We start from the raw sequence: 15,457 nt of genomic DNA, 5'->3' as shown, positions 1-15,457 counted from the left end.
AGACTATCAATAACACTACCACATGTTCAGCTCCATCAGACATGCCTACAGTTCAGTCTTCTTGCAAATCTTGCTCTGGCAGTCTTAAAATGCCACTACTTCCAGCTGCCTGCCCCATCTTTCAGTCTCATAGCTGGCAGAGCAGAGGGGAATCTGTGCCTGATGCTGAGCTGTCTAGCACACAAAGGGGGGAAAAACTTGCAAGAAAATATACCTGGCTGCATCTTCAGTGTGTACAAAGGTAACTACACATGCCTGCAGACTCTGCATTATAAAGCATTTTTTGGGCGACTTTCACACTGAGATCTCTACAATAAGTTTAGACAAAGCAGAAAAATAATCCCTAAAGGCAGCTATTGGGAATTATTATGAGATATATAAAAAAAACACAGAACGCCTTGGACTGCTTGTCTGAGTAAAGGGCACCAAGAAAGGAGCTTAAACAAATCAAAGATGCTATTTATTCAAAAGAAATGGAAAGGGAAAAATAACTACACTTACATCAACAGGTTTTAAAAATGCTTTAACAATACGGACATGGCTCTTACATGAATATTACCTGCACACACATCTCTAGACTAAGCTGGGTTTACTGAAGATCAAGTTCCTCTATTTCCTTAAGGTCTACATTGTTTGTGGGCTTGTCTACAGAAGAGGTTCCTCAGAAATAACCCGAGGATAGCTGTCATTCAGAGGTCAGTAAATCAGGTACACAGAATGCTTGCCCTGACACCTTGTATCAGTAAACTGTTCCTGTACAAATTACTTTGTTACTCTGAACTCACCCTGCCTCTGCAGCAACACCCCCATGTTTTTTATCCCTCCCCTTTCCTCCACAGCTCTGTCAACAGCTAACCACGTACTGGCTGATTTTGTTTTGCTTTTTATCGCAGAGCCAGTTCGGCTCACAAGCAGAACTGACGGAGAGAAACAGGAGAAACGTGCGGCCTGCCCAGAGGTGAGGCTGCTCACCAACAGCTTGTCAGCAGGCGTGCCTGAGCGCACCCTCAAAGCTCACCCTAAGGGTGCAGTTTCAGAGTACCTGAAGCTGAGCCTCTGCTGCTGCCAAGGGAGGTGGCTTCCACCCAGTACCGGCACCCGCTGCTCCCTCAGGTCAACGCTGGCACTTGTGTGGCATGGCAGGACGTGTGACCATCTGTTCAGGGAGAAAAAGGAGGTGCTGGACATGTGCGGCTGCCCTCGGGAAGGGCGAAGACCGTCCCCGGGCCCCAGCACTGCCCTGCAGCAGCTCAGGCACGAAGCATCACACCTGCTGCTACCTGGCATGTTTTTAACAGCTCTGCTGAGGTAATGCAAACAAAGTCAGAAAACAAAGTTTTCTCCCCTCTCCATCCTGAATCCCAGTAACTCTAGTGCAGCTCTGGCTAATAACTTCAAACAACACAACCCGCAAGTGTGCTTTATCGCAGATGTACGGATACCACAGACATCAGTCAATAACTCTGTTATCTACTGCGACAAGCTAGCTAAACCCACAACATGTTCTCAAAGTTCTTAAAGAAAAAAAAGACAGAAAAAAAAATAAGCTTTTCCTCCAGCAAACACAGCATTTTTTTTTACTTCTCTGTGATATATATGAAGAAAGATACTGGTTTTAAGGGACTCATTATCATTATTTATTGTTTTGCAGGAGAAATTTAGTGTTTGGATGACACTCAAGTCTTCTACTAAAATATAAGTCACTACTATGGGTAAAAAATATTCTGAATGCCAACATTCAGAAATAAACAAGGTCATGACACATAAAAAGTCTGTGTCCTCAAAAATCATCAAGCAAAAACAGGAACTGATTTGGACATGAGACTATGATTAATTAAGTCCAAAAAAGCCACACGCACATGCAAAAAAAAAAAAGGCAACAAAGTAAGAACACCTTTAGCATGTGCAGATTTTAGGTAACTCTTTGGTAAATGAAAGGGGTAAAAAAGGGGCACGCCGCCAGCACCACGGCACGGAGCCGCCGCCGGCCCCGCTCCCGTCACGGGCGGCGCCGACCCGAGCACAAAATGGCGGCTCCCCCAACCCCCGTGCGCATGCGCGGCGCCGCCGCCCGCTCCCCTCGCCCACAACCGCCGCGCGCACGCGCGCCCTCCAGCTCACCTTCACCCCAGGCCGCCCTAGCGACGGCCCCCCCGCGCCCCGACCAATCCGCGGCCAGCCCCGCGCCGCGGCCCCGCCTCCCCCCGCCCGCCCGCCCAATCAGCGCCCGCGGGGACTCTCCCCCCGCCCCCCGCCGTCCGGGGGGCTCGGGGAGGCGGCAGCGGCGGAACGGCCGCGGGCACCGGGGGGCACCGGGACCGCCCGGCCCCGCGCTCCGCCGGCCGGGCCTCGCCGCCCACCCCGCGCGGGGGCCAGGACATCCCCCCACACACACACGGCATCCGGCACGGCCCGGCACCGGCTCTCCCGCCGGCCCCTCCGCCGCCGTGAAGCCGTGGCGCCGCCACCCCGCGTCTAACAGGCTGGGCCGGGCCGGGCCGGGCCGCGCCGCGCCGCCCTCGGCCCCCACCTCGGCGTAGCGCTGCGCCCGGTGGCCGCCCCTCAGCGACCGGGAGTCCGGCGCTGCCAACCGCCCCCCGCCCCGCACTCACAGCCGAGCAGGGGCCGGGCCGGGCCGCGCTGTGCCCCGCGGTGCTGCCGCTGCCGCCGTGAGGCTCGGACCCGGGCGCTCGGTGCGGAGCGGTGCGGGCCTCTCCCCGCCGCTGCCGGTCGCGCTGCCAGCGCCGCTCAAAACAAAGGGGCTGGCGGGGCACGTGACCGGCGGGCGGCACCACGTGATCCGCCGGCGGCCCTGGGAGCTGTAGTCCCGTGGGGGGTCACGGCCCGGCCCGGCACGGCCCCAGCCGCCCCGCAGGCCCTGGGCTGGCCCCCCGGGCCCCCCTGGCACCCCTCGTACACAACCAGTGCCGAGGAGGATCTTTGCCCGAGCCCCAGCCGTGCCCGACCTGTATTTTACGTTCCCCAGTGGCCGTGCTGCCCTCCTCCCGGCCCACCGCACAACGGCCGGGGTCGTGTGAGGGCGGCCCGAGCGGTGCGGCTGTGGCTGGGGGCCGCAAGCAGAAAAGCAGGACCCCGGTGTCATCGTCATGCCATTTCAAGGGCAGGTCGGAGCCTGTCCCGCAGCCCAAACTCACTTCATAGCCAAACTATTTGGACAGCGGCCCGCGCTCCAGCACAGGCTGATGGAACATGCCTGGGAGTATGGAAATTTATTTTTGCTCTGCCCTTTAGCATAAGCAAACTCGCAAGTCCGCAGCGCGGAGTAAGAAGGCGAGGGCAGGGACATGCATGCTTAAATTAAGTTTGTTACCGGGCACTAAATGAGCCTTATGCAACCCAGTGGAGCTGATGCAGGCAGGTAACGCTTGCGTTTTGCTTCCTAGAAGGATGCCCTCTCCGTATTGCCACTTCTTGCTGAGGGAAAGTAAGAAATGTGACATCTATTAGGTGCCACCTTCTTCGCTCTCCCAAATTCTGGGTATCAAGCAAAATGTACCTTTACCCTCCAGTGAACCTGCAGACTTCCGACCGCAGGCCAGCCCTGCCAGTTCCTCCCTTCGCCCTCCACCGGGAGTGCATGCCGTGTTGTGCTCTTTGCAGTGCCTGACAGAGCTCCTCCACTGGAGAAATCACCTGGAGGAGCAGAACGTGCTTGGGTCTCCCAGGTCGATCCGCAGTGGAGCAAACCAGCTTCAGATTTTCATAGGCTGCCTGAGCTCCGCTCTTCCCCCTAGTTGGGCAAATTGCAGCTTTGCAAAGCAGAATTAAAATCCCTAATTAAGAAGCTAAGTTTCTAAAAATAGACTGAAGATGTCAATCGATTCTGGCATGTAAATCGTTTTCACTAAGATCTTAAAAAAAATGAAGCCTTCAACCATTTTCCTGCTGCGCTAAAACTCAGAACTGCTTAGCACATTTAATTGTGAGACAATTCAGTCAATTTTTTCATTTGCTGCAAGAACGACCCCAAACTACATAAACAGCAAACAAAATCAACAGACAGTTCACCTTGTTTAGTACATTTGCATTACAATAACTTATTTCACCTACTGAAGATAGAGAAATTAGTAACCTGAAGTGTTACTTATTACAAAGACATTAGGTCCAAAAAGTACATGGACTAAGAAGAATATTTTTGCCTAACACAGAACTTTTTACCTGATACATCCTTTTGTCTGCCCCAGTCCTCTGATTCTTTAACTCCTGGGGTTGTTACGACTGTGTACAGATCACTTCAGAAAGCAGAGGGATTAAAGAATGAGTCATGGGAAGGAAAAAAAAAGATATCAATGAGTCGGCTTGAAGAAGTTATCTGAAAGGAGTGTGTTTACTCCAATCAAAGCTGCACGTGGCAAAAATACCTTGTGTGAAGAGGGTAAATGGGGCATTTAAAATGAAAATATTAATTAAAAATACTCATTGAGCAATCAATTGTTTCATAATGTGCACATGTATGCATGCAGTCACATCCAGGCACTTCCAGTTCTGAAAGCCAACGTCACTGAAATTAGGCATAGCTGAGTTGCTATGACATCCTATTGGTCTTCATTCCTCTGCTAGCAGGGGCATTGGTTGTTGTTTTTCAAGCTGCGCTGAGCATTTCTCTCAAAATAAGCAGTTGTGTGCTGCGTGAGAAGCTGAAGCCAATTATTAAAGATTACTCATTTCTATAAAGCTTTGTTAATACTTTTTTAACAATGTAAATTACTTGTAAAGCATTTAGGCCAATATTTTCAGAGGAGGTCAGGGATTTTGGAGATTTTGAGGTATCTACAGCTGGCCATTGGAAAGCTCTAAACTAAAATTAGAAGCCTACTTGAACATTCTGGCACGCATCCAGTGCTGTTCATGTGTTTTTCTGGCGGTGTTGTATTTGAATACCACCGCCGTCAGGCACTTTTCACACACATTTCAACAATGCAGTCAGTGCGCCACCTAAACGGGTCAGTGCATTCCTCCGGATGAAGACGTTAACTATTTTAAGAAGTCCTGTGCCAGTATGGTCCTGAGAATTTTCCTCTTTTGTGGGGAGCATCCTAACTCCTTATCGGGCTTTTCTAAAATTAAGCAAACCCCGATGGTCTTCAGGTAGTTAGTACACACAGAAAACAAAACCCAAGGACAACCCATGATTTCTTTTAGTAGCTATTGACTGCTAATGGACACCTACCCTAAACAGTCCAAGGAAGGGCCCTGAGCTGAAGGAAGGAGGAGATGAAGGTGAGCCGCAGCAACCGAGAGCTGAGTGCAGGAAGCTGGAGGAGAACATGCAGTGAGGTGACAACTGAACACCAAACCCCTTGCACTGATCGCTCAGCAGGGAGAACAGAGAGCAACAGAGACAACCTGGTAAGTGAGCAGCACTGAAAAGCCTCAATGCAACACAGGGATTGTACCAGAGCAAGAAGAGAGTGAAAAGAGACATTAGAGTTGAAGGTAGAGAACGCGGGCAGGTTAATGACTGACCCTGACTAAGCGAAGGCAGGAATGTCACGAAGAGCTGTGCAACACAACGAAGCAAACACCTCTCAGCTCCAGGAAGAATAGCTTCTCGTGTTGCTAGTAGTTTTAGGGGACAGAAAGCTTTGAAAAGAAAGATGTGTGAAGTGACGACATCACTGTACATCCTGACGCAAGCTGGCACAAAACCTAAAAGTAGCAACATCAGCCGTTCAGCAAGATTACAGACAGTCAGCACTGAGCAAAAGGAAAGGTGACATTAACAGCAATTTGTGAGGAAGAGCAAAAGAGTGAGTTCAGTAACTGTTGAGGAATTTACTTTTTGAATATGCCAGGAAAAAGGGCTGACTAAGTTGCAGTATGTGAAAATGAAGAGGCGTATGGAAATAGCATTGAAAGAGAGGCTGGATTTCGAGGAGGATAAGGGTACATCGAAGTCTCTTCCTGTGATAAAAGACCTCTCAGAGAAGTACAGGGAATACAACAAATCTTGCTAAATTCTTTCCCTCAACTTTGAATAGCCTTTCACCATCATCCTGCCAAAAGTTCTGTGGGTTCTGTGGGTCCCACTGACTTGCGTTAGCCTGCTGTGGATAACCAGCAGGTACCTGTGTTTCAGGGTGGAAGGAGACCTTCGAAGACCGCTCCCTGTCAGCCTCTCCTCCTCCGATCACCTGTTTAAAATGGCAGCTGCACCAGGTAATGCCATCCTCTGCCAAAGTGGCAGGATGAGCACAGGCCGTGTCCCAAGGAGCAAAATGGGACATCCTCCATGGCCACATGCGGCACTTGGGGCTGGGGCTGGGGCGCAGTCCCAACGCCTGCATGCTCAGCACCAGCCTGAATGCAGCAGAGAAGGGCCTACAGGCAGCACGTACCACAATGAAGGACGAGAGCCAGTTGGCAAAACATCGGCGACACATTTACCGATTCAGCCCTGCGATCAGCACTGCGCATCCCCCTGTGCATGCCAGTCCTCGCTGGCCAGCCCAGCCTCCAAGCCCATGCAAATCCTGCTCTTCCTGCTCATCCCAGCAGCCTTTCGCCACTGCACGAGCCTCAAAACAAGGTCCATGGGAATAGTCCTCCCATGCAGAGGGGAAGTGTCTACTTTTCCACACAGTATCTCCCATCTCCCAAGCATGGGAGAAGACTGGGAGTGGAATTCCAAACCTGAGAAGAACGAGTGTTGCATCACCGCTGCTATAAACACAGAACTATTTCCTTTTTATGGTCCTTACAATACCAAGAGAACATGAAAACAGTGCCTAACCCAGTGAGACAGGGACAGGATCTGCTGGTGTTTGTCTGGATCTTCTCTTCAGGGAGAACAAAGAGGCAAAGAAACAAAAGTTATTTGAGCTCTCATTAGCCACACAGGCGAAGACTTGAAGGGAGCTGGTCTTGCAGAAAGCAGAGAGCCGACACCCGCAGTCACTAACCTAGCACAACAGTGACCGAGGTACCTGCAAAAACAGTTCCCTGAGCAGCAGAGAAAATGTTCCCACCCAGCCCCATAACCACAAGCCCAACCACAGCTCCTTCATGTTTGCATTAAGGGCAATAGTATTTTTTCACTGATTCCTACACCACAAGCCTTCCCTTTATGCCACACTGCGGCAGAGCGCTGCACAGCTCCCACTCTGCCCTTCAGCCACACTTAATAGCTCTCTCCTCAAACCATCTGCCAATGCTGGGACCAATTAATAGGCAGGAGCATTGCACCTCTTCATCTATAAGACCTTCAGGCATTTCTCAAGTTAAATAAATCCTTTCTCCAGTGCAAATGACTGTGAAAAGCTTTGTCTGCCAGTGAAGCATAATATAAGGTAGGTTTCAAGAAAACAAGACTTTGAACTGATGTGCGCGTGCCACTCTGTCCCCAGTTTGGGAATCTCAGACTTGCAAAGCTAACAGTTGGTAGCATCTCCAGTGCTTGCAGATCCATGCCACCAGATCCTTCTGGTACACCTCCAGCAAGAGGGTGAGGACCATACCTGTTTAGCCACTGGTCAGCATGGACCTAGCAGTGGCCACGGGTCACAAGCTGCCAGCTGCAGGAGCAGCCACCCCGCGTGCTGAGCAGGTCCACACAGTAGTGATGCTCGGGCAAACCTCCAGATGGCCTTTGCCACCTTACAGTTTTTGCTACCCCTTCACTTTGGTCCTTAACAAGGCTTCAAAAGGTAAAGTTAATTCGGGAAGAGTTAGTTCTGCAGGTGCTCCGTGATTTTTCCCTCCTCTCCTTGCAGCCAGTCATGCTGACTGGCGCAGCCCCTCCTTTCTACCTCACGTGCAGCTGCCTTTTTCTCCATTAACAGCATTGCCATGCCAAGCAATGTTTCTCCAAGATGAGTGACAGGACTTGACTCTCAAAAGACAGATACCAGAAGGACAACCGACAAGTTTGTTCTTAAATCCCAGGCTTACTGCCTCCAGCAGAGCAGCACAGAAAAAAGCCCCCTATTCTCCAGAAATTACTGGTGGGACTAACCAGCCTGAGTTCCCAGCCCGCGTGGCCCGCATCCCTTGTCTGAAAGCAGGGGCAGCCCTGGGCATGAGCGGACAGGGAGCGATGTGGAAACAGCTGCTGTGTGGATGCAGCTGCTTTGGAAGGGCACACAAAATCCCAGCCCGGATCAATGCCCCGGTCACCAACTCCGTAAACAAGGTTTTGAGACCTGCTCTGAGGCCTAAAATGGGACTGCTCCCGGACCTGAAATAGCTCTAAAGGAAAGAGCTGTGTGCTTCTCTAAGACAGCTCAGCTCTGCTCAAAGTGCTAAGCCAGCCAGCAGCAACTGCTGATCTCTGGTCCTGGACAAAGGTTTGTCTTAGGAAGGCAAGAAAGAAGAGGGTAGCCCATGTAATCCCAGGAAAAACACCCTTAATGAAAGTCTGCAGATTCCAGTGCAGTAGCCAAATCAACATGTTGTTTTGCCAAGGAAACGTTGTGAAATCTGTGGTTTACTCTTTGATCCTAAGCCTTCCCTACGCATCTATTCATAAGAAGTATCATTAGACAGAAACGATTGTAAAAATAAGATTGGTCAGGTGGTGAGCTTCTGATAATAAACAGATTCTTTTCTCATGCCACAGGCAGCTATTACACTTTTCTAGTATACATCAATCCAGTACTGAATCTTGAAGGAACAATGAAATATATAAAGTACTGCATAGAGTATGGCAGGTTTTCTTAGCCCTTTTTATTAACATTTTTATGTATGAGACAGTATTTTGTAATTTTAAGAGGAGAGGAGAAGTGAAACAAGGAACAGGTCATTACTGTAGACAGGAAGCAATAAAAAGGCAAATACATGTCTCATTTCTCTAGATACTTGTTATATTTATGTTATTTTTATATATTTTTTCCTAAAATAAACCTATTAATATCCATCTTTTTTTTTTTTCTCACACTGAAGCACACTGACAAGAGTATGAAATTCTGAAGCTCTTCTGTCTTTCCCTGGGACAGGTATCAAGGAAATGGAAAATGCATAATGAAAATTCTCCATTTTCTTTTTAATGGGAAAACTACATTTTTAAAAAATCAGTATCAATTGGCAGAAAAATAAAAGTAGCATTTCTAAGGTTAAAATTCTAAAAGTAGAAGTGACAAACTTTTAAAAGTTACCTGCTTTCTCAAGCCTCTGATGATTTGGTCTCCTCTTTCTCCAACGCCATACCTCCAAAATCCACGCGCAGCCAGGCACACCTCGGCTCCCTCCCTGAAGCTCGGTGACACTTAACGCAGCCGGCAGGCCGGGCTCCACCTCCTGGCCCTGACAGCAGCCAGCACAAGTATCTGTCATGGTTTCCAAACCCAAAGCGTTGCAGCCTTCCTGAGCGGCTGGCCTGGCCTCGTGCAGCTGTCCCAATGCCCTACATTCCAGGCGGCTTCCCTGGCGTGTTGCACAGCCCCAGATAGCTCTCGTAGCGTCTCTCGAGGCCCAAGCTCCTGCCAGCCCTCAAGGCCTGCAGCCGCCACGCGACAGACTCGCAGGGTACGTCGGCCCTGCCAGCCAGCAGCCTGCAAGCTCCCGTAGGCACACCTTGCTCCACACCTCTCCTTGCACGGGGGGACTGCTGGTTTGTGCCGCACGGGGCCAGAAATCGGAGTGCTCTTCTCTGGCCGTGCTGCCTGGAATGTGCTGCACTCCCAGACAGAAAGCTGCGGCTAGTGACCTGGATTAAACCCAGATCTGGATTAAACCGCGATCTGGATTAAACCCAGATCACTCTCACTGGCTCTAAAAACAACTGACAAATGTGCAGGCTGCTAAGTGTAGAACTTTCCAATCCAGCATGCAGGCAGTTCAATACTCGGATAATTTCCTTTCCTTGTCAGGACATACTACAACTTCTTCAGCACTTCTGGTTTTTGTGTTTTAGATCACCGTACTTTGTGCAGCATCTATATTTGCATAAGGATATTAACAATTCACCTGCACTGTTTCTAACTTTAGATCATTCATAATTCCATTATGTAAAATGCAGTAACAATTTTTTGCTACTGGTAATAATTAGCTGGTTGTGCATTTCTATAGGATAATCTCTGCTCAGGCTGCTATTTTTTCTGTCGGCTCAGTTACTGTGCCAGCAATCTGGCATCTCAATTCCCCCACAGGCTGCAGGTAGCTGGAAGCTGGGAAGGAAGGAGGTGGCTACAGAGCCCTCCTTTGCAGAACTACTGCTGAATTGTCTTGAAAGCTGTCTGATAACACTGCCTGAAGACCAGTTTAACAGATGTTGAGATTTCTTGCAAAAGAGACAATTAAGACACCCTGATGAAAAATTGCAAAAGAATAAAATAATAATAATAAAAAAACTAACAGTATTTTAAAACTTGCTGAAATGAAACTGCAGCTGCTATAAGAGCGATGCGGAACTAGCTGAGCACTGTAATTGATATTTTTGAGCTAATGTTCAAGTTCATCAAGCCTTCACCATTTTTCTCACCATCAAGCTGAAAGTGTAAACCGCAACTGTAAGCTAAACAAAATAGATCTGGGGTTAAAAAATAACTGGAAATGAGACAGATATATACACTGATTTTGTACAGGACAGCACATGTGGAGTTGCACTAAGTCAAATTGCACTTTGACCAACATTTATATATTTATCTACGGAAAATATGTAAATTTCTGCTTCTTTCACCAGGTGGCTGCCAGGCAGCTGACTGATTCTGCCCTTCATTATGTCAGAAAATAAGACCCAAGAATTAATTACACAAATTTTGGTTTTCCAGTGAAAAACCCTTGTGTTCCAACAGTAGTAATAGTTGGCAACACCATCCTTATTTTTTGGATAATGAGAGAAACTTGTAAGTGGCACCTCATCAGCCAGCAGCGGGAACCACCTTGGACAGGGGTCAAAAGAAATGAATTCTGTGAGCTGCTGTGAGTATCACACAAAATGTCAGCTCCCTTTTGTAAGGTGTCCTGCCCCCTTCCTCTGTTACTGTCTGTGGCAAAAAATCTCATTTGGCTTCATCACGTTTAGATCTGGCTTCACTTGAACACTGTTTTTTGCTTTGGGTCCATGAGGGTTTCCAGTCAGCTATCCTTTTAGCCCTGCAGAGAGGGGAACAAAGCCGCGTGAGGCTAGGCAGCACAGCGGCTGGCAGGGCAGGCTGCTCTTCAGTGCCCACAGAGCACACAGACCAGCACACTGGCTTTTCCTCTTAAGATCTTCCCAAATAGTAGGTCGAGAGCTTTTACAGCCTGAAGAAGAATTCTGTGTTACAAACTAGCAGAAATCCATTGTGAAGAATGTAAGGACCACACTGATTCTGGGGCCAGCATTTCTAAGCTTCGGGCAGTCCAAAAACCAAAGCAAAATTCAGTCACAGCTCTGGAGCTTCACTCCTTAGTGTGAACTCCAGTCCAGTGTGAACTCATCGCTTAGGTATGTGTGCACAGAACTGGCTGAGATCGACAAGCTTTAATGAAAAATAAAGCCAGCACTGCTTCAGACTTCAATAAAATCTGAAACTGGGTTTATTTCCCATGCTCTGGGGTCACACTGTCAGCATTTCACCAGGCCACTTCACATATTCTGTGAATAGACTCAAGAACTGCAGTTTCAGCCCAACAGGTGTCCTTACCTCATTGACATCAAGCACAAGCTGTTAACACAGCCCTCCGTGTAACTCACTGTCAGTGGCAGTTTCGTGCATTTCCCAGCCCTTGCTATTCAGAACAGCTTTCCTTCATTTCACGTGGTACTGTTGTGATCATGTTTTTATCAAGCTGTGACACAAGTGCCTGAACTATAGCAGTATTTCTTCCTTCCAGGGCTGTGTTTCTTACCTGGGCACTCTGAACACCAGAGCCTGTCTGTAGCAGAAGATGGAAGTGCCCAAGGAACAGGAGATCGAAATATCACTGAGCACAACAGGCCTCTACTTCTACAATGGGTACAGTCCCTTGTGACCACTTACAGAGAGCAAAGGTGTAATTTACTTAGAGGGAGAATTATTTGCGCATAAATGGCCATTAACTAATAATACAGAGAAGATGCTTTTAAATTCAAATGGGCGGCATAGCAGCCAGCATTAGACAAGTGACCCAAGCATCTTGTTACTTACATAAACTAAAGCAGGAGGGATTTTGATGCTGATGACAAAACCTCTTTGTGAGTAACGCTGGCAAAATCTTTTCAAGAGCAATTCAGGACTAAGTTAAGAGCAAATGGGATATTTTCCTCTCTTTTAGTGAGAAACTAACTTGAAGAATCACATTTCTTTCCCTGTTTGCATACAACAGGGAATGGAAATAGTTGCTGCTTTTCTGTTTCAAAGACTGAATATCTTGAGAGTGAAAATATGAAGGGCTTTCCTGTTCTCATTAAACACCTGTAGTAGTATAAGGTGTTGAGGAAAGAATATCCTACTTCCATGGAGAAGGAAAAGACTGTTGTGAATGGGGAAGGCTGGCAACAGCACTCATCAGCTCCCATAGCACATACCTACTGCATTTCTTATGAGTCTTACCTTCAGCCCCATTCCTAGTCTCCAGTCCTTCCAGTTTCATCTAGGTGCATCTCATCTTGGGCTGTAAGGTCTTAAAATACGGTGTTAAATGATGTCTCAGCTTGTTCTGCCTGCAGCTTTGGGAGTGACCATACTGCACCCCCAGACCGCAGTTCAGCTTCTTCAAACAGAATAAGCACTTTATTTAATAGTAGTCTTCCTCTACCACTCCCTCAAAAGCCTGTGAGAAGGGGATAAAAGATTTCTCAAGCTTTACTGGCCCATCTATACATGAGGGTTAAGGACCTCTATAGCCAATAACACACAGGGGAACAATACGATTACGACAACAACCAGACTTTGCGTAGTAAGTCCAAATAAACTGGCATTTACTGTTTGGCTCTACTGGGACCTCTCCTCCATGCAAGGTGATAGCACAGTTTGGTGTCACTCATCCTTAACACAATGCCTGTCCTCCACACTGTGCCTAGGAAAACAAAAAATGGAGGCAGCGGTTATTGCAGAAACATCCCAATGACATAAAATACAAGGACGGTTTGCTAACTTGGAACAACTGCACATGCCCAGAGGCAGGGATATGAGAAGGCTCAAGGAGTGGGTTTTGAAATGGAAGGTGATGCTGGTGCAGAAGAGGGAGTACAACTGTGATCAAAGCAAAGATGCCAGCTTGCAGTTTATAGAAAATTAGGTCCACAAATTCTGGATGTCTATTCAAAAAAAAAAAAAACAACACATTTATTTCCTCATAGCTAAAATAAGGACATTATTTTAAGGTAGTGAACATTATCCCAATGTACTAGAAATACAAACAAAGAATCGAGCAACTTCCCAGGGTTGACAAGATTATCTCAGGCCTGGGCGATCTTACTTTGCACTGTGCTGGAAAATAGGCCCTGGTTAGATGAACGCTGACGTGTGTGCAGTCCTCATCTCTGCTTCCACACACAGGAACCACCTCTGCATTACGCAGTCAGTATTCCCAATGGCTCTGTGCTCCCCAGAAGGGTTCTGTGCATTGTAGGCTTTTTCGGCGGTATTTATCGGGCAGCACAGTGGAAATGATTACAATGCTGGGACTTCAGATAGGACACTTCAACTTCCCAAGACTCCTCTTCTGCCGTTGTTTCCTGCTTATGTTGGAGGCTGGTACCTTTCAATGGGCAACCTCAGATGAAAGAATGCTCCCTCCCACAACAACTAGGAAGTATGCTAAGATCGGAAGGTGCAGCTGCCAATATGTTGCTGGGTGGCATTGAGGCAGCTACATGCGCCCTTTTTTCTCTTGGTCCCTCTCAGGCTTGCTAAGTTCATCAAGTCTCTGTACAGGGACTGTGAGAAGCAAAACACATAGCAAGAACTGTCAGGAAGCTGCTTCTGTGTTTCTGCCTTTGCTTTAAGAGCGTCTCAGCTCCTTGCTGTTGGTTCATTCGTGGTGAGTGTCCCAGATGTGACTTCTTCTGTCTCTCTTTTTAATCATAGCCCCATGTCGATCCTTACAGAAATGCCTCTTCCCAGGGACTCCCTGAATCTTTCACTTTCCAGGATGGGAACCAGGATTCCTGGCCAGTCTAGGCAGATACACCTGGCACAGTCCAGCTTTACAGTACTGAAATGCCACAGTGATGAGATGCTGCTTTCAGCAGACAGCTGAATTCTGTCTGGTGTTGGCTGCAGGTCAACATTTAAGCAAAAAGCATGATCAATGGGCAACAGAGGATGCAAAGGTAAGAAGATCAGCGCAGGATACAAAGTAGTCTCTGCATATAGCTGGTGAAACATGTACAAAACCCAGACACATACATACCAGCAGTAATCTGTGATGTTACGTAGCTCTGTAAACTTACTATGCGAAAGAAGTCATGAATACATTATCTAGCCAGTAATTCCAACCAGTTTTCTCAAACTGGTATAGAATCAACACAGGTCAATTCAATATGTGTAAACCAAAGACAATAAACAAACACCTCAAGAACAGACAAGCCTTCGGCTCTTACCACATTAAGTGGTTCTTTTAGCTAGCAGGTAATTATTTAACGAAAACAGTAGGAGTGCAGCCAGAACAAGTTTCTAAAGGCCAAAAAGAAGCATGTTTTTGGAAGCTGCTACCAAGAAGTAACAACCTGGATTTGCCCCAGGATTAAATAACATGTTGCTGCTGCAGACTTGTGTGATGGAATGGCTCGGGCAAGCAGCTCCCGGATGATGTGTTCTCTTCTACTTGCAAAAACACAGCATTCACCTCAGTGCTGCCCTGGTTCTTGTCCAAATACTGAAACAAGCTCCTACGTTTACAGATTAATCCCTGAGCAAGGGATTCTGTAAACACCAGGCAGCCCTATAAAAACAAACAGAAAAAGGAAGGAGGGGAGGTGCTTGGCAGAAAAAACAACAACAACAGAATTTTAAGGGTTAAAAATAGATCACTTGGTTGGCAACACACAGGAGACAGTCTGCAGATAGTGATCAGTGCTAGTACTAGTCAACACTTGCTTAAAGAACTAAGATCCTTTCCACAGTGCAGTTAAAGAGCAGCATGCTGACAATACCACAGCTATCGACCGACCTATTTACTGCAAGGTTTCCGTTCCCAGTACTCACAGCTAACACAATCTTACTGCAACTTTTGCAACTTTTAATGCTTTGCTTAAAGCTTCGGCAACTGGAATCAAGTGATCGCTACTGAATCTCAGCTTTCACTTAAACAGATAAAGAAAATATGAAGTTTCTCACCCGCAGAGAAAGGCCTGATAAGATGAATTCCCTAAGGTCAAAAGTCATGATGATAAACAAAGAGAACCTAACCCAAGACAGGGTTAAAATATTGTGACTTCAAAACCACACCTGTTGTTTCTCAGAGGTCTTGTTCACTGCCTTATTGTATTCCCGGATCAGTATTTGGAGGGAAGATGGGACTAGATTAAAAAAGGAAGCATTCATTACCAGCAGTTAGCACAAAAGGCAGCAGGAACACATTTACATCAGCT

General features: G+C 47.5%; 1 protein-coding gene across 10 annotated transcripts in view; it reads right to left on the bottom strand.

Moving 5' to 3' along the window:
- Positions 1 to 9,263, bottom strand: part of KLHL24 (kelch like family member 24) — a 28,153-nt gene extending 18,890 nt beyond the window's left edge. For 3 of the 10 annotated variants that reach the window (XM_067002590.1, XM_067002588.1, XM_067002587.1), the window contains exons 1-2: positions 9,114 to 9,259; positions 1,043 to 1,156 (exon numbers count right to left, since the gene is read on the bottom strand). The gene's annotated coding sequence lies outside the window, so the exon portion shown is untranslated. Of the gene's footprint in view, positions 1 to 1,042; positions 1,157 to 1,894; positions 2,030 to 2,612; positions 2,777 to 9,113 lie in introns of those variants that run through there. The other 7 variants (XM_048077171.2, XM_048077170.2, XM_048077168.2 and 4 more) reach the window with 4 other exon arrangements.
- Positions 9,264 to 15,457: the final 6,194 nt, after the last annotated feature.

This window comes from Anser cygnoides, chromosome 9 (assembly GCF_040182565.1).
Source record: "Anser cygnoides isolate HZ-2024a breed goose chromosome 9, Taihu_goose_T2T_genome, whole genome shotgun sequence".
Taxonomy (NCBI): domain Eukaryota; kingdom Metazoa; phylum Chordata; class Aves; order Anseriformes; family Anatidae; genus Anser; species Anser cygnoides.
Note: the sequence above shows the minus strand (reverse complement) of the source record. Positions and strands in the feature narration are given on the sequence as shown.